The 20392-nt window shown below is 37.6% G+C and overlaps 1 pseudogene; it reads left to right on the top strand.

Annotated features, from left to right (window-relative positions):
- The first annotated feature begins 16903 nt into the window (after window positions 1-16903).
- Window positions 16904-17975, top strand: LOC148545198 (uncharacterized; annotated as a pseudogene).
- The last annotated feature ends 2417 nt before the right edge of the window (window positions 17976-20392 follow it).

Raw genomic sequence — 20392 nt, 5'->3', positions numbered from 1 at the left:
CGTTAGTGCCACTAACGTTGGAGTTAACGTGGCTCAATTGGTTTGGGACGTTAGTGACAAAGTTAGTGTAACTAACGTCTTCAAGCCAGAACTTATGCTTAATGTTAACACCACTAACGCCTTGACTAACTGTAAACTATGCCTGACTCAACTTTTTCCTACAAGCAAAGTTAAGCCCACTGAAGACTGTAACTGCTTCAACTAAAGATCAAAGGCCCATATCCAAGACTTGCAGAGCTGATAGAAGATCAGAGGAGTAGTATATATAGGAGTAGTTTTGAACTAAAATGGGGAATGGGAAGTCTGGATTGGGAGGATCCCAGAATTTGTAAACACTCTTATATTTACTTTCTCTGCAATTTAGTTTACTTTACAATGCACTTTTCATTTTCGCTTTCCATTTCCAAAGCTATGAACAACTAAACCCTTTTCATTGGGTTAGGGACCTCTGTTGTAATTTGATGGATCAATTGTAGTTTTCATTCTTCTTCCTCTTTTTTTTCTCTTGATTTTACTAGAAAGCTTTCGTTCTTCACCCAATTGGTTAGTTATCTTGGAAAAGAAACTATCCATAATTGGAACTCCTCTGAGCCTTGGAAGAGGAATGAGGAGATCATGCTAGAAATGCTTTCTCATGTAGGACCGGATTGGGGTTTGGATGGATATAGTGACATATAATCCTACCAACACTTTGATTCGGAAATGCATGTGGTATAATCAGTGACCAAACTTCATCTTTTCCCATGAGCAATTAAATCAAGGAATTGGGCAATTTTTCAAGCTTACAGAGATTGGGTTACCAAGGAATTGGGATCCAATCACCTAAGATTGCCAAGGAGATCAATGAATCATTGATTGAGGAAGAGATGAAGATGAACTTGATCTGGAGAATGCAACATCTCCTAAGCCCAATGAATTCCCCATTTCTGATCTTACCCCTTCTCTTTAATTTCTGTTATTTACTTTAATGCTCATCTCCCCAATTTCCCATTTAAGATTCTGCAATTTACATTCTGCCATTTACTTTCAACATTTACATTCCCTGTCATTTATCTTTCCCGCCATTTAATTTTCTACAATTCTCAACTCAATTTGGCATAGCTCAACTAGAACATTCCTCTAACAAAAGTTGCTTGACCAATCATTCTCTGTGGGATTCGACCTCACTTTATTGTGAGTTTTTACTTGACGACAATTCGGTATACTTGCCGAGGGAAATTTGTAGCGTTACAAGTTTTAGTGCATCAGTTTGTTGTTGTTGAGTGCTGCTCTACTTGTTGCTTGGTCCATATTATATGAACTGCAATGATTTCAGTTTGTGGAACTGGTTAAGTCATATGAATTCTGTTTGCTGCTTGCTTGAACCTGGGAAACATGCTACTTACTGCTGCTGTTTAATAAGTGTTGCTGCTTCGTGCCATGTGTTAGCAACTCGTTTCCTCGTTGCGATTCTTTGTGCTTATTATGCATTCATGCTCATTACATCCTTAATCATTTGTTGCTGCTGATTTCTCAATTTGCATTTCCTCTTCTACTCACTTCCTATGCATGCATATATGATGTTGATGAATTTAATTGTTAAAGAATTCATATGAAATTTGATTTGATTGATTGAGTTTGGGAAATAGCCAATTTACTGCTGAAATGCTGTTGGATTTTTCCTAACCTTGTTTTATTAAATGATATTGTTTTGTTTGGTGCAACAAGATTCTATTTAACGGATTTCTGTGTCAAAAAGAATCTTATTTATTAAAGGGTTTTGGAAATTTCCGCAAGAGTCTCCTTACAAGTCTTGGTCAATTCTTTAATCTCTTTGCTTGTTTTATCTTATATGTTATTTTTAAGCAATGAACAATCTTTGATTGAGTTTCGGTTTGACCATAAACTCTCTTTTGCTTGCTCTCATTTAAATTTCATTATCAAGGTTCACCTACAAATTGATTTTGATAGTGATTTTTTTCCTTTATTATAGCTAGGTTTTTATGATAAGTGACTATATTATTCAGAATTGGTAATTTCAATTGTTTCGCCGTATCTGATTCCTGTGTGTATTTTTGCTTGTCGTTTACATGAATTTTTTGATGTATTATTTGATCAAAAATAGAAAATTATGCTAGAAACTAATTAAGAAAGTAATGTTATTATGCTTTGTGTTTTGTAGTAAAAACCACTAACAACACTGAAGCTATTGAGAGAGAAGAAGAACAAGTTTGAAGAGGTTCCGCTGTTTCGGCTTTGTTCCTTCATCCCTGCTGGTGCCTTCGTCTTTGCCATTCCCTACTCAGTATTCTCTGCCATTATTCACTGATTTTGCAGTTTGTTGGTTAGTTTCAAGGTGAACTGCAGTTTCTATGATTTTAAGATTTCTATGTTGTTTTCAACCAAGCATGGTTTATTAGAGGGATAACTTCATTTACAATAATTATTATATACGTGCTTCCGCTGCTGCCACAAGGAACTTTTGTCTGGATAGTATGGTTGGTGAAGGTAGCTTTGGCTGTGTATTTAAGGGCTGGATCGACGAGCACACTCTTGAACCCATAAAACCGGGCACCAGACTCATCATTGTGGTCAGTCTTATTTTAATTTATAACTTGTTTAGCTTAATAATGTTTTTGTGACTAATTAGCCTCCTAATATAATTACAGATAGAAATCAACTACTTGGGTCAGCTGGATCATCCTAATCTTGTGAAACTCATAGGTTACAGCTTAGAAGATGATCACCGGATTTTGGTGTATGAGTTTTTGACTATAGGCAGTTTGGATAACCATTTGTTTAGGAGTAAATCAAGTTTCTTTATGACCAGTTTGTTATTGGCACCTTAAACAGCTAAAGATATGATGTACCTTTTCTGGCACAGGAGCTTCTTATGTTCGCCCGCTTTCTTGGAACATACGCATGAATATTGCTCTTGATGCAGCTAAAGGCCTTGCATTTATTCACAGCGACCAAGTAGATGTAATATACCGAGACTTGAAGACTTCTAACATCTTTCTTGATTCGGTAGGCAAATCAAATTCACCTTACGAGTATTTCACACTTCATTTCTGAAATAACTCCTTTGTGTGAATTAAATGACAGAGTTATCATGCAAACTCTCTGGTTTTGGATTTAAAATAAGATTTAACATGTTACCGATAAGTGTCTTGGCATAATAATAACAAGCATGTGTTTCTACTACTTCGTACTCCCCCACTCATCTAATTACTCCACTGAATTCACTTTTCTTTATTAGCTTATTTACTTTCTGCTTCCTACAGAATCATGTGTTTCAAATACATCGAAATGAACCCTAGGCACACGTGTATTGCTCTTGTTAGTTTTGCGCCTTTCATTTCGTTTTAGCTTTTGCTAGGTTAAAAATTTGTTTCTCAAAAGATATATTTAGGATATCTTGTAAGAAATTTATGCTTGTGCTTTGCTCGAGCAGTGCCTATCACCGCTGCTTAAGTATGCTATAGCCAATGTAGTTTCTGTTAAGATATTTTTTTTACTATTTTATTGCTTTAAAATGTCTCATAAAAACTAAAATTTGGTTAGTTGCAGTGGAAATGGATTGTGACTTAAAGCAAGCTTTAACTAAAATGTTAGTGATTTGAACACTGGATTTCTTTGATTTAGGGAAGAATTTGTCTGATAATTATGTCGAGCCTGAAGTTTATGACTATTCCAAAAACCAAAAGAAAATATCTCACGTGAAACATTGCAGATCTCAGAACACAAAATGTTGTTGAAGAGTTTTTTCAGCCAGTATGCTTTCATGGATTTCCCCCATTTTTTTCAGTGTCAAGGTCACGCAAGCATGTGTTGTTTTGGATTAATAAAAGGGGAGCAGGTTTGCATTTGGTAGTTTTTTGTGTTATTGGTAATTCTAAGCTCTTTCTTTTTCCCTTCCTAATTTTCAGCCAACTTTGGGGCAGATAGTTAGACAGAAATTAAGTGAAGGAAGAAAGGTAATTATATACTCCCTCTGATTTTCTTCTGTGAATTGATGTATGTTTCACACAATTTTTTCTTGCTCTGGTCTTCTAGAAATTAATGTCTCCTTTGATGGTAAAAGATTTCTATCTGGAGTGAACTATTAACAATCCAGTTAGTAAGTAAAAATTCATCAATTTAATGCATTATAAATTAAATTAAAATAAGAGATTAAGGTGTAAATGAAACCATTAAATCAAGGCTATTTATTGGTCATCTTTCAGGTTTAAGCTCAGTAGATTTAAATATGTTACTTTTCTTTTTCTGGTCTATATTGATAGACAATGCAGATACTTGTATTCTTTTTCTCATGAAAACTTGAATAAGTTGTTTGCATTCATATCTTTGTGCAACATAAGTAGTGAAAAAATGGAATTAAGATGTTTGATGACGTGGGGAACATTTCTTACAAGTTTGAGTTGTTACATGTGGTTTTGATCAATGTTTACTGACTTTTATGGCCACTATCATATGGTGCAAATTCACTATGTTCCAACTTTATCAAACTAATTTATAAACTGAATGATTCAGAACTAAGATATGTATATCTACTTGAGGCAAAAACTTTTAGACACGGATTCAATGCTTGAAGGTCGCTATTGTTACTTGTTTGTGAGACATTTGACATACATACACACAAACATATATATATAATCTCGCTCTGACTCTTTTTGTCAAGTATATCATTTTTATCTAGAGGCAACTAGTTAGATTTACATAATTGATTCCTTTTACAATGCTAAGATTCTAAGGAATAGAAAAACCTGGTTATTGTATATATTGTCTTGCTGGATTCTGAGAGAAATAATGCTACTCAAAAAAGAAATGAAAAAAGTAAGCCGGAGTTTATCACTGACTTGAATAAGAGTTGCCTTTCTGCAGATGTTGACAGCTTTACGCATTCAGTGTTGCCTCCTGATAATGGTATTGGGGAAGTTGCTCAGGACTTTGCTTTAGCCCAAGTCAATGGTCTATGGTGAGCTATTTCCTTAGTCAAATGTGTAGAGACCAAGACTAATATTTTGCTTTCTTGTGATCAAAATCTCTTGTTGATTATCATTGCTAATGTTGTTAAACTAGTGTGTAGAGTTAATATGATTTCCCTGTTGGTTATGATCTGTGATATATGCCCTTAAGAGAGCTAGAGGAAGGAGGAACAACAAAAGACTTAGGATTTAAGTTGTATTATTTCTGTATTTTTCTTTAATTTTTAGTTTTGGAATTTGAACTCGAGATTTATTTTGTATTTGAGTATTAGTTTTTTAATGTATAAAATAATTATAGCAAAAATTATATAAGTCACTAATTATTGCTTGATTTATCTTGTAATAAAAATTAAATATTATATTTGTAGGTTTGGTAATAAAAAAAATGACCGAAAATTTATATTTTGCAGCGGTGAAGGTAAAAATAAGAAAAAGAATTTTTTTTTTTAAATTTTATAAGGCTGTCGTCACGCTTTTAAAGCGTGACCGTATCTCACAGTCGCATGCTTAAAAAGCATGGCCATAGCTCTCTCTATCGCCACGCTTTGAAAGTGTGGCCCTATCTCCTACATACGGTCACGCTTTTGAAGTGTGGCCATATCTCCACATACGGCCACACTTTAAAGGGTGGCCATTTGTAAAAAGCGTGGCGAAAGAAAAAGCGTGGCGATAGGTCACCAAAAGCATGGCAATAGAGCAACCGCCACGCTTGTAGTCGCCACCCTTTCAAAAGCGTGGCGATAGCTCAAAAAGTGTGGCAAAAAGCTGTCGCCATGCTTTTCTCAGCTTTTCGCCACGCTTTAAAAGGGTGGCAATAGAACTATTTTCTTGTAGTGACATCAAATTTGCAAGAAAATCAAAACAAACTTTTTCCAAAGAAAAGTGCAAAGATAGCAAAAGTGAACTCAACAACAAGCAAGCGAGAATTCAAAAAAAAGGGGGGAAATGGAACCAACCTCGAAGAAGACTATGAAAAGAGAAGAAGATGCCGAAAAGCCTCTTCTTTAAGCATGCGCGAATCCTCAGGAACAACTACCGCACATTATTCAACAGGCATTAAAGCTTCACGAACGTTCAAAAATTCAAAATATGTCGGGTAGTACCGACAAGTTTGAAACCCGACATCTATAGCAGAGGCCATAGAATGCTTGAGCCCGACCTATAAAAAAGAACGGACTCAAGTAGGGGAACTGTTCATACCCTGGCCCAATAGATAATGCCAGGCCCAATAACGCAAAAAGGCCCACCAATAATGGATGAATTCACGATTCGCCCGACCTCTTTAAAGAGGTCGAACAATGACATAGCGGTCCAACTCTAGTTCACGTAACAAGTAACTGCTTCCTTAAGTCTCTCCTACTATCTCTACCTTATCTATAAGGTAGATCCTAACAAACTCCCAAGATAAGGGGAACGCGTATCTATCAGAAAAGATAGGACTACTTCAATAAAGGTGGTTATCTACTATACTATAAATACACTGGCATCCTTAGGTATAACTCATCTTCTAATCTACTAAAAACCTGCTCCAAGTCATTGCTAACTTAAGCATCAGAGTCTCTTGTAGGTACCACCCTCCACCTCCTCACAAGGAACTCAAACAGGCGGCACCTCGGCACGAAAGAGGTCGGACACTGCCATACTAAGGGATCTGGACCTCAAGTTCAGGCCCAAATCAACGTTTCAAGTAACCCTCTGAACGGAACCCTAGGCATCAAATGGTGATGAATTAGTGTTGAAATCAAGTGAAAATTATGGGGTTTTAGTGGCTGCTAATTTAATTTGAATTATGGTAAAAATCGGTTACCGAAAAATATTGAAAACGGGTCATATTTGAAGAAAGAAGTTGAAGAATTTATGAAGAACATGAAGAACACTTTGAATATGCTAAAGAACACTCAAGAATAACTCTTTGATCTTGTTAGGGGTCAAAGTGCAAATATTTTTGTGTTTGGGGGTGGGGGGAGGGAGTATAAATACTAAAAGTTTAAGGGATTAAAGTATAAATGTCAAAAGTTAAAGGGGTCAAAATATAACGTTTATAAAACTTTTGGGGTTAATTTGTAATTTTTGAAAATATATAATAAAATAATGCGAAAAGGCAACTTTTTCGAAAAGTCTTAGGAAGACAACTTTAAGTTCAGAATCTCATAATTACCTTCATAAAATGCTTAGGGAGTGGTAAAAATATGTTAGTGAGGAGAAGATAAAAGTAAGATAAAATGTCGAAGAAAAGATAAAAACCAAAGAAACTGTCGGTAAAACTTTAATGGAAAACATAAATGTCGATTAGACAAGCGATCTAGGAGCAATATAGTTAGTATTTGATTTGTGTTTGGGGTTAGGTATTATATGAAAAGTCAAATTGGTTCAGCATAGATTTAATGAACCTATGCTAGGAACAGGTTGGTAATTCATACCGAAACTGAAATAATTACAAAGTAAACGTTAAAGAGAAAAAGAAGGAAAGAATAAAGAAGTAGAGAAGTTGAAAATTAGTTAGGAAAGTGAAGAAGAGAAATAGAAAGTGAATGACATGATTTAGTTAAGAAATTAAAAGAGATCAGAGAAAGGACTAAGCCACCTAATAACCAGAAACAGAGATTGAGAACTGGTAACTGAAAGGAGTGCCTAAGAAAGTGAAATAGAAGGAGAAAACTAAAAAAGGTTTACAAAAAGAAAAAGGAAAATGTGAGTGGAGATGTCCACAATTGAGAATTATTTACCAGGGTACGCATATTAAAGTCAACTGATGTGGCTTCAGCCATACGACCAGTATGCAACTGATGCAATGGGAACTATTTTTTAGGGGTACGTATATTCTTGTCAGATAATGTGGCTTCGATCATTAGACTAATATACAAATGATGCAACGGAAATTATTTTCTAGGAGTACGTATATTCAAGTCAACTGATGTGGCTTCGGCATTTAGACCAATATACAACTGATGCAACAGAAACTATTTTCTAGGAGTACCTATATTCAAGTCAACTAATGTGGCCTCGGCCATTAGACTAATATACAACTGATGCAACAGAAAGCCATATCTAGGACTTGTTCCTAAATAATGTCGGGTTCGGGTAGTCAACCAACACACGAGCTCGTGGTCTGCATAGGAATAAACATGCATCATCCTTGTTTGCACATATTACTCTGTTGTGTATTTTGTGTGTATGTGTGTTATCTCTATTCTCTTTCTGTGTAATGTTTTTCTATATTCTTTGTTTGTTTACTACTTTTCTGTAATCTGTTATTTGTCTGTCAAACAACACAAATTTAATGAACTTAACTAATAACCCCAACCCTAATAAGAACTCTCCAATTCTTACCCCATCCTTTCCCTCTTCTGCTGAAGGCAAGAGTACTTTTTTGTGAGCTACCGGTGAACGTTCTGCAAAACAGTTCTACTCTAGGTAGTCTTCTGAGTCTAGGGTAAACTTTATTCTCTGTTTATATGTAAATACTGTAAGACCAGCCAATATCTAAACATTGTCTATCTATGAACTTTAACTTATATTCCCCATACAAGGTTCCTGATATGTAGCTACTTAGCGAAGCACTAGTCAATTCCCCCTGGCAACATATAATCGTGCAGAGAAGTAGTAGATGACATTATGCTTTTGATGACGCTTAACCTTACCTGAGTTTTGAAGAGATAGAATGTGTTATCCCTCGCTCTTATAGTCCAGAGGGATTATGTGGACATAGAGTCTAGGCTAGCCTGGGTGCCAGCTTAGGGAGTTCTTGAACAGGTCAGGGCCTGGGATGTTGTATGTATATATATGAATATAGTTATTATCTAGCTATCTCTAGGGGTGTTCTAACTAAGATCTATACTCTAATAAAGGCTGGAAAACTGTATGTTGTTACTTGTTAACTGTTTGAGATATACATATATGTGGTAGTTTTATAACTGTTTTACTTGTTATTATTTTTGAACTTATTATGAATGATTCTGCTTATGAACTCGAATGTTAGATCAAATGTTTATAAAAAAAAAATAATTTACCTCCTAAAATAACAATGTTTTAACAACGAATCAAGCTCATATAATAAATACTAGCTAAAGTTAAGGAAAGCGAATTGGTAGTGCTCAGTTTCTAGTGTGATCACGACATACCGGAAATTAGGTCATTACAGCCGATGCACCGAGAAAGCGTGACAAGGCCGTCAGTCTCCCCGCTAGCCTTTGTACATCCTTCGTGCTTCCAGGGCTTGTCATGCGAAGAACGACTTCACACTTAAACGGGAATGGGGCAATTGCTCATAAAAGTAAATGGCAGAAATTAAAGAGAATGGGTAAGATCAGAAATGGGGAGTTCATTGGGCTCAGGAGATGTTGCATTCTCCGGATCAAGTTCATTTTCATCTCTTCCTCAATCAATGCATTCATTGATCTCCTTGGCAATCTTAAGTGACCGAATTCCAATTTCTTGGTAATTCAATCTATCAAATCTTGATCAATAGCCAATTCCTTGGTCAATTGCTCATGAGAAGAGATGAAGTATGGTCACTGATTATACCACATGCATTTCCCAAATCAAGTGTTGGTAGGATTATAGTCACATATCCATCCAAACCCAATTTGGTCCAGCATGAGAAAGCATTTCTAGCATGATCTCTTCATTCCTCTTTCAAGGTTCAGAAGAGATCCAAGTATGAATAGCTTCTTTTCCAAGATAACTACCCAATTGGATGAAGATCGAAAGCTTTCTAGTAAAATCAAGAGAAAAGATAGAAGAAGGAGAATGAAAACTAATATTGATCCATCAAATTATAACAAAGCTCCCTAACCCAATGAAAGGGGTTTAGTTGTTCATAGCTCTGGAAAATGACAACCAAGATGGAGAATACATAATGAAAGTAAAACTAGAAGTGCAGAGAAAGTAAAATACAGAGAGTAGTTCTATGCCAAAGGCTCCCTAAAGTTTTCCAACTCCCTAACTAATTCAAAGCTACTCCTATATATACTACTCTTCTCATCTTCTAGTTCGCTCTTCAAGTCTTGGGTATGGGCCTCTGAATCTTGAGTTTGAAGCAGTTATCCTTTTCATTGGGCTTAGCTTTGCTTGCAGAGAGAAAAGGTGAAGTATGCAGGGACTTTGACTCAGGACGTTAGTGGTGCCAACGTTAAGTGAAAGTGTGGGTTCGAGAATGTTAGTGACAATCACCTTTTTCACTAACGTTCCTAACCCAAATATGATCACGTTGACTTCAACGTTGGTGGCACTAACGTGACCACTAACGTTGCCTCTTAGTCCTTTGCACACGTTATTGGGACTTACCTTTCCCAATAACGTGGATAGTCCTCCCTTGTCCCTACGTTAGAGTCCACGTTAACTAGGTTAACGTGGCTTCTAACGTAGGAGTGCCAATTCTTCGAGAATGTTAGTGACACTTGCCTTTGTCACTAACATTCCAATGTGCCCCTATTTCCCACGTTAGAGTCCACGTTAACTAAGTTAACGTGGCTTCTAACGTAGTCATGCTAGCCATCTCCAACGTTAGTGACAAAGGTGAGTATCACTAACGTTGGCTCATCATCTTTTTATCCACGTTAGCTTCCACTATAACTAAGTTAACGTGGGAGTTAACGTTGCTTATGGTGGCTCTTGGTGGTTCACCCCAACGTTAGTGACAAAGGTAAGTGTCACTAACGTTGGCTATCAATTGCTCTCTCCACGTTAGCTTCCACGTTAACTAAGTTAACGTGGGAGTTAACGTGGCTTATGGAGGCTTGGCCAACGTTAGTGACAAAGGTGAATGTCACTAACGTTGGCTTCTCTTTTGCTTCTTAACGTTAGAGTCCACGTTAACTAAGTTAACGTGGCTCTTAACGTGGCCACTTATGAGCTTGGTCCAACGTTAGTGACAAAGGTAAGTGTCACTAACGTTGGCTCCATTTTCTTTCTTCCACGTTAGAGTTCACGTTAACGTGACTCTAAATGTGGGTTATGATGGCTTCGAGAGCGTTATTGGCGATTACTTTTCTCATTAACGTTGCAAGCTAGCTCCCATTCCACGTTAGTGGTCACGTTAGTTAGACTAACATGGCTGCTAACGTGGTTCTTCCTTGCTTCCTTTGTCCTGAAATCAAGCAATAAAGTGCATTAAAGTTCTAATCCAAATCATGAGACATGCATCCTCTAATTTGTCATATAATTCATGCAAAATTCTCATGAAATCATGTAAAGTGCACAATGTATGCTTGAATCAAGATGTAAGTGAATATCTACCAAAAACTAGTTTATTTTCTAAGAAAATGCATGAAACTACCTTAATAATTATAGGGAACTAGCCGCAACTTGTGAAGTTTAAGCCGACTAGTTATAAACAAAAAAATACAGAGTTTTAGAATTAAAACATCTTATACAACTTTTCTCTAAAGTAAGCCTCTAAGGCCATAAAGTCTAAAACAAAAAAAAGGTGAGAGAAAGTACTACAACAAAATAATAAAGAAATAAACCAGGAAGAAACCATACTCCACTCTGCCACCATGTCCGCAATTTCATCGAGGTGAATTACGACCTGCATCTGAAAAATAATAACAAAGTATAGAATGAGAACCGAAGGATCTCAGTATGGTAACAGTGCCCAATAATGCAAGATGTAAGGCCCCGAGACACCGAAGGCAATCCTAGAACTTCACATCGCATACAGATATTCAAGCTTAGAATAAAATAAATAAAGAACTTAAACCATAAACCGGGTTATCTAAACTTAGGGGAATTCTAATTAATATTAAACACACCGCTGTATCCCACAGCCTTTACCAACCTAACCTAGGTGCAATTCCATCGCCACCACCTACCTAACCTCCTCAACACCAGACAATCACAAATAATGCAAGAAAGTAAAACACAAGTAATAATCATATATAACAAGTAATTCAAGAAGCGAGTGGGCATATTATACAATTACGCAAACTCAAGTAATCAAAGCAAATAAACACATAAAAGATGCATACGATGAATGCCTGTCCTATTGGCTCGTGATATCACTTGTCGGTCCGTAAATGCCAACCCAACACATCCTTCTGGATGTAGCTTTTTCTGCCACGCCAGAGATATAGTGCCCCTGTACACTCATGCAGCAGCAAATCTGCTATGTCAGAGATATCGTGTCCTGTACACTCATACAGTAGGGAGTCTACTACGCTAGGGATATAGGCCCTGCAAACTTCTTGCAACAGAAAAGGAAATAACCACAACTACTCATGCAGCAGAGAAATCTGCTATGCTATGGATATAGGCCCCGCACACTATCAACAACAACTAGTCATACAGCAGAGAAATCTGCCACACCAAGGATATAGGCCCCGCACACTCTCAACAGCAACTAGTCATACAGCAGAGAAATCAGCCATGCCAGGGATATAGGCCCTACACACTCTCAACAATAATTACTCAGGCAGCAGAAAAATCTGCCACGTTAGAGATATAGGCTCCGCACACTCCCCTATAATCCAATAATTTTCTCATTATTCCTTTCCAAGTTCTGAACTTATCACAACCATCCTCAATTCATAATTTTCCATTCCGAATTCATCAGTTCATTAGTTTCTCAATTTGTTGTCAGTAATCACCAAGTTCACTACTACTCTTCCTTCTCTCTCAACCAAAGCTCATCCTCAATACACCAGAAACCTAAACCTCCGTTCTCAAACTTTTCAAAGTGAAACCCAAATTAACTCTCCTAGGACCTTTCCAATATTTTGATACCCGAAAATAAGCCAAAGAGTCTTAAATAGGTATCACAGAATTTTACAAGCTTGTTGGGAAGGTGAAACAGTTAAAAACAAGATTTTAGTTGAAAAACAGGGCATGTGCGTATGCACAAAGGTGTGCGTGCGCACGCCCAGGAATATTTTCAAAATATGTGCGTACACATAGAGGTGTGCGTACGCACAGGTTGTAAAAATTTTCAACTCTGTTCATCTGCGCGAGGCGTGAGAACGCCCTCAACAGAGTGCACCTTCCACCGTGTGCGTGCGCACAGGTCTGTGCGTGCGCACAGGTTGCAAATCTTTGTTGGTTGTGTGTGTGCACAGGTTGTGCTAGCGCTCTCAACAGCAAGCCTTCCCCTATGTGTGCGTGCGTACAAGGCTGTGCGTGCGCACAAGTTCAAAAACTCACAGGAGTGTGCGTGCGCAAACAAACCAGAAATCAAAAATTCTGCAGCATTCATAGAATTCAGAATTCAACACCAAACTTTGAATGATCATAACTTCCTCTACAAAAATCCATTTCCTACAAATTTCATATCCATTTAAAGATTTTTCAATGAACTTTAATTTAAACCAAATTTCAACAAACTTTAAAAACTGAGGTTCAAGTTATGATCCATAAAAGTTCACTAAAAATTCGTTTTTACTAATAACTTTAATTTTAACCAACTCTCAATCCAAAACCAAACTAATCACAACCCAAACAATACCAAAACAACATAAAAGTCCATTCCATTCCTCTCCCGACTCAACCATCCATAATATCCCAATTACACTATTCAACACCATCAAAACCCTTAATCATCAACACCCAAAACCATCACAAACACCCAAGTTTTATTGCGCCGTTGCCGGAGATTAATTGTGATTAACAAACTACCAGTTGGTTGATTACCTAGATTTGACACTTTCTTTCTTTCTTTTTATTTTTTTCGTTTAATTTCTTTTTATTTTCTCTTGATACTAAGGTGTTTGTGTTATTGCCTCACTAAGAATTCCTCATCTGTGACAATGGGGATTCCAATTTTTTTTTGTGATTATTGTTTGAGACAGAGCATTTTGCAAGTAAGAATGGAGTTTACCTCACATTTTGATCAATCATGTCATATGGGATATTGTCCACCACTACAAAATGATTCTATTCATTATCCTAATGTTGGCTAAGAATATCACCAAGGAATGATAGAGTATGAGCAATCAAATGAAATGGAATACCTCCCAGAGCCACAAAATAGTTCATCTTGTTATGACAACTACAGAAATTTTGGCTTTGGAAGGAATTTTAATGCTGCATACCCCATTCTTCAAGGACTATCATCCCGTAATTGTCCAACCTATGCACCTCCATAAAATCTTCTAGAATTTGCAATAGAAGAACTCTCCAAGAGATATCTCTTCATTGCCCAACTCAGTGAGTTTTTAAGGCAAAATGTAAAAGAGGTGATTGAAGATATGGAAATCTTAAGGAGAAATCAAGAAGAGCAAATGAGACAATTGGCACAACATTTTGTTGCTGAACCAACCAATGTCTTCCCTTGGCCAGGAGAAGAATATCATGCCATCAGTCTAAGGAGTGGAGAAGTGCTTAATGAGTGTGAAAGTGAGGAATTGGTAGAGCAAGAGAAAGATATCCTTGTACCAAATGAGCCACCATTCCAAGAAGTTCTTGATAAAGAGGATACTCCAACCATCTCACAACACCCAAGTTCTAAAACAAATAAGTGAAGGCAATCAACCAAAACACTGGAATAAGGATTGTGACCAAGATACAAAGGACAACATTCATAAAGAAGAAAAGGTCAACTGCAAATAATCCAACCCCTTCCCCAACAAGCAAAGCAAATCAAGCAAATAACAAAAGAAAGCTTGTTGGGAAGAGGCCTACACAGGGGACATCAACTTGATCTTCTCTCCCCTTGAGGACATTCCTCTTGAAAAATTGGAAGAAGAGGAAGAAAGTTGAGAACAATATGTCAAGCTAATGACACTAAAAGAGCGCTTGTTGGGAGGCAACCCAACTGTAGGTAACATTTCCTTTCTTTGCTTAGTTTACTATCAATAATTTGGCATATGATTGCATTCTAAGTTTGGTGTTGCCTTGCAACAAATTGATTTTCAATCTTTACTGGGTACTTGCATCATGCTAAAATGAAAGTGTCACACTAAGTTTGGTGTTGCCACTTATCTTTCATGCTATGTACCATGCACACCACTTATTAATGCAATCATATTGCATCTGTTTCTTTCTTGTGCCTTTATTGTGATTCTTAATTTTGCTTGGCTAAAACACATGTGCTACTAACACTCTATTGTTCAAAATATTCATGACCCATCATAAACCCCATCACCACTGTTTTATTTGTTGCTTGAGGACAAGCAATCATTCTAAGTTTGGTGTGGGAAGAGGAAGAATAGGAGGAAGAGGACAACAATAATGAAGATGAATTATAAGGTGGTAACGTTCCTTTTTCCTCTTACTTATTTCCAATACATTTAAATTGCATGATTTTCTTCTATTTTTTTTCTTGTATGCATGTGTGTTGTGAATAAGCATTGTAACATGTGCTATGACATTATGACTACCATCTTGAGTTTTGTAAGTTCAAAATCAATTAAGTATCATGATCATAAACAAACAAGGTCATTAAAGAAGAAGTTAGCATGAGCTTATAAGTATTGGGAAGCTAGCATGATTATTGTTGCTCAATTGCATTTGAATTTATTTAATTAAAGTTTTCATCTAGGACATTTTATGAAATTTTTGATATCATGAAAACCTTGAAGAAGCAAATGCAAATAAGGCAAGAAAAAGAAAAAGGGAAAGAATGAGAAAGTTGAAGGCTCTGAGTACCAATTACAATTCATTTGTTAAGTACTTATGGTGTTTATGTATCAAGCAAAAAGCTTGAAAAAAAAACACTTAGATTCAAGGCTAGGCTCAAGTGCAAAAGCACTCCCTCAAAGCTCAAGGCTCTGAGCATCAATAATTAGAGAGTAAAGAAAAGAAATAAATGAGCTTAAAGAGTCCTCTAATTAAATGCTTGTGGTGCTTATGTATCAAGTGGTAATACTTGAAAACAAAGCATTTAGAGTCGTAGCTTTCAACACATGGTGCAAAGCACCCAAAAGTTAAGCTAAGAAAAGAATGAAAGGCTTGTTTCAAGGAAGGAACATAAAGAAAAATATTTCATAAAATGAGCTAGATAGAAGCATCAATCATTTGAATCTCTTTTGTGATTGTTGCATGCATAAGAAACTAGCCAACCATGAACATAAAAATTGCTACTCTTCTCACCTTGGTTTGTCAAAATCTATTGCATGATTCTTTATTTGCTACTCTTCTCACGCTTTCGACATCAAGTGGCACGCCCATGTTGAACTCTTCAATCTCCCTTGCTAGAATGTTGGCTTGGCGTGCCACGCCCAAAGCTTCAAGTGGCACGCCCATTGTTAAAAGTTGGTTCAAAAGCTTGGCGTGCCATGCCCAGAGCTTCAAGTGGCACACCCAACTTCACACGCCCATCCTTATTTGTTGTTTTCCTTCCCCTTTTGTTGCTCTTTTCACCTGAAATTCAGCACAAACCCTTTTTAAAGCAATGTACCATAATATATATCATTTGGTTCATGAAATTGCATTGATTCAATGAGATTATGCTCTTTTTATGATCCTTTTATATAAGAAGAAGGGTACATGATGCGCAGTCATCAATATACCAGCTTCTTTGTCAGGAACTGGATGTCTGACCTTCCCTTAAAGTCTTCTTTTACCTCTTTATGCTAACCAAACCTTTTGGTGCCAAAAAGATAGGTTGGCTCTCCTTTCGTGCTTTTTAGGGTAGGAAAGTTTTCTCTATTTTTGATGAATCCTTCCATGATTTTAAAAATTAATTTTTTAAAATCTGAGTTGTTGAGGATGTCCGACCTTTCTTCTTTGATGAGAATGAGGAACCTTATTTTCCTTCATATTGGGAAGAGAACCCTGTAATAGTTAAGTATAATGTAGATGACTTAGACGTGTTTGAGGAGAGCGTAGTTGGCCTGTTTTATGAATGTTAGGGTCGGGTTCCTTATTTGGACACCAAAAAGTTTTTAGGGGATCCCAATCAACTCTAGTCCGAGCTAGGTAGCCCTCTTTCCTTTTGCTTATAAGTTTTGGTTGTAAGGTTGTGTTGACAACTAATGTGTCTTTATTTGGGTATTGCAAAAAGAATGGCTCCCAAGTCACCTGCCATGAAGACACTCCAGGCCATCAGAAAAAATGTCGTGGCTTAAGGAATACAATTAAAGGAAGCTGGTGACACTGCTGCCCAGTCTTCACCTTCAAAGTTGGACTCGGGCATGTCAAGCTCTCGAAAAGTTATACCCATCCCGGCATCTCGCCAATTCCTTCCCTTTCCACCTCGAACAGTATGGTGGTCTGTCCTCCACCTTCTTCCTCTGAACCGAATCCTAAAAGATGAAAGATTGCTAAGTCGAAAAGCATATACGACCAGGGCTTTGACAGGCTTGCTTGGGGCAAAAAACATATTGTTCCTCAAAGCCACATTAGTATGGATGATGTGTCCATCAAAGACCATCTTTAGCTCCTAGCCTGAGATGGAATTCGGACGGCAAGCATATGCACAGCTTTGGCAAGGGAGTTAGAGAAGACTCCCCTTAGCGCCACCCATAGATCATTGGTGGCTTCTTAGGCCAAGGTGGTTTCTCTGAAGGAGAAAAAATAGAGCTTGAGGAGGAGAGGGATGCGTTACTGTCCAACTTGGGTTAAGCTCGAGCCAAGTTGAAACATGCAAAGGTGGCCTTGGCTATGTCGGAGGGATTGAGAAAGAAAGCAGAGGAGAGCTACACCTGCATCTTCGGGGAGAAGCTCAACCTCGTGGATGAGCTAACTAAGGCCCAAGAAAAATATGTAGTACTTGAGGAATCTATGACTGAGAGAATGGACGAAATGTTTACAAATCTAAAGGCCCAGCTTCAAGTCATTGTTCCTGAGGCAGACCTTTCTCTGATCATGCAAGACAACATTGTGGTAGACAGAAAGATTGTCCCTGCTCTAGAGGAAGATGAGGAGGTTCCCTTGCCCGACCGGAAAACATCGGGGGTAGATGTCAGTCAGACTCCTCAGAATCCCGAAGTTCCTCTTGGGAATGAGGTCATAAGTGTCGAGCTCCCTCCTTCTCCTACTCGTCCAATTCCTACTGTGCCGGTTTCTGAGTATGACCCGACTCCTTCCGTCCGAGTTGAGGATGTTGTCACAGGAGAGCAGCTCACTCCTTTATAGTTTCTCTTAATTTTTGTGGTTTGAATGGCCCGATATGTGGGTCTTTGATAAACATCTTTTGTAATAGCTCATAGTTGTCTGAACAATTTTATTTTGCTTTTAACAACTTTAGATTTTTATCAAAAAACATTTCCTCATTTTTATAATGATTATAGGTTTTACGTAATTGCTTCTTGTTGAGTTAGATCTTAGCTTATACAGCCGCTTAGTTGCAATTTGTTTTTGACAATTTTTAATGTTGTTTCTTTGCTAAGTTAAAAATGATGTCGGCGAAGTAGGTTGATATAATGATTTCCTTTCTAAGTTTTGACTTCGTGTAATCAAACTCTGTCAAGTTACTTTAACAATTCATTAGGATGAAGAACGAAGATACATTTTAGAATAGAATCAAGCATAGATTGAAATAGAACAATGATATTATTAATCCATAAAAGTCAGCAGAGCTCCTAACCTTAACCTAGGAGGTTAGTGGCTCATAGCTTACAGAAAGTAGTAATGTGAATTCGAAAATACGGCTAAGGTTGTGAACAAGGGTGATCCTTGTTCTATATATACTTATCTAAAAACTAAGAAGTACAAAAATATGATAGAATAGACTAGAGGTGCGAAATCCATCCTTGGGCCCACTTTGGTTGAGTACTTGGGCTAAGCTTGGTGTCCAATTTGAGGAATGGGAAGTGAACCACACTGCCTTCTACTCTTGGTGGGTGTTGAACACCCATTAGGGGGTAGTTGGTGTTCAACGCCAGCTTTGGATCTCCTTTGGGGTGTTGAACGCCAGCTAGGGGGTAGCTGCCTGGCGTTCAATGCCCAGAATGGGCAGATTTCTTCAAAGAAAAGTATAAATCATTATATATTGCTGGAATACTCCGGAAGTCAGCTTTCTAATGCCATTAAAAATGCGTCATTTGGACCTCTGTAGCTCCAGAAATGCTTGTTTGAGTGCATAGAGGTTAGATTCTGACAGCATTTGCTACGCTTTCCTTGCCTCTAAATCAGACTTTGCCAAAGCTCCTCAATTTCAACTAGAATTTACCTGAAATCATCATAAAACACCACAACTCAAAGTAGAATCTAAAAATGTGAATTTTTCACTAAAACCTATGAAAACATAATAAAACTTAAATAAAACATAAATAGAACAGTATGAAAATGATGCCAAAAAGCGTATAAAATATCCGCTCATCACACGACCTCGGGAGTTCCATTCCTTGTAGGTCGGACACTTTGTAATAACCTTTCCCTAAGACTTTAACAATCTTGTAGGGTTCTTTTTAGTTTACAGCCAGTTTTCCATCGCCCGACTTCTAAATCCCGATGTCATTTCAGATCAGTATAAAGTTTTTCGTGGTGAAGCTTCTTTTGATTAACTTCTGATTGTACCTTAGAGCCATCCTTTGTTTTAGTGCTTCCTCTTGGATCTGAGCTTGTTCTCAAACTTCTGAGAGGAGGCCGAGCTCTTTCTTTTGTGCTTGAGTATTGACCCCTTCATTGTAGAATATAACCCTTAGAGATTCTTCAGCGATCTCTACAAGAATCATGGCTTCTATTTCGTAAGCAAGTTGAAAAGGTGATTCTCCTGTTGTGGAATGAGAAGTTGTCTGATATGCCTATAAGACTTGAGGAAGCTCATCTGCCTATGCTCCCTTGGCATCTTATAGTCGGCGTTTTAACCCAGCTATTATGACTTTGTTTGCAGCTTCAACTTGTCCATTGGCCTAAGGATGTTCCAGCAATGTGAATTGGTGCTTTATCTTGAGGCTGGCTACCAAATTCCTGAAGGTCGACTCAGTAAATTGGGTTTTATTGTCCGTGGTGATGGAGTGGGGAACTCTGAACCTTGTAACAATGTTCTTGTAGAGAAACTTTCAACTTTACTATGCCATGATGGTTGCTAATGGTTCTACCTTGATCCACTTAGTAAAATAATCAATCCCTACTATGGAGTAACTTACTTGTCCTGGAACTTGAGGGAATGGTCCGAAGAGATCGAGACCCTATTTTGCAAATGACTATAGTGAGGTGATCCCCCTAGCTTAGTGCCAGCTAGCTTGGAGAGGACATTTGCTCGGGCATTTGATTCCCGAGTTATGCGTTGGACCTTCCTTTTCAAGAACTGTACTAATTGTACCCATCCTTCATCTAGGTATTTCTTCATGTTGGGGTCTTTGGCTTGATAAGTGCCATTAACTTATGAAGTTACCACTTGGGAGTCACTAAACACTATCAACATTTCTGCCCCCACTTCTTAAGCTAGCTTCAAGCCAGCAAGCAAGGCATCATATTCTGCTTGGTTATTAGAAGCAGAAAACTCAAACTTTAGTGAGAGTTCTATCCGAGTTTCTTGCTCACTTTCCAGGATGACGCATCCTCCACTACAGACTTTATTGGATGATCCATGTGCGTATAAGCTCCAA

Source organism: Arachis ipaensis, chromosome B9 (assembly GCF_059453495.1).
Source record: "Arachis ipaensis isolate K30076 ecotype BB chromosome B9, ASM5945349v1, whole genome shotgun sequence".
Lineage (NCBI taxonomy): Eukaryota > Viridiplantae > Streptophyta > Magnoliopsida > Fabales > Fabaceae > Arachis > Arachis ipaensis.
This window is presented reverse-complemented; position numbering and strand designations above follow the sequence as displayed.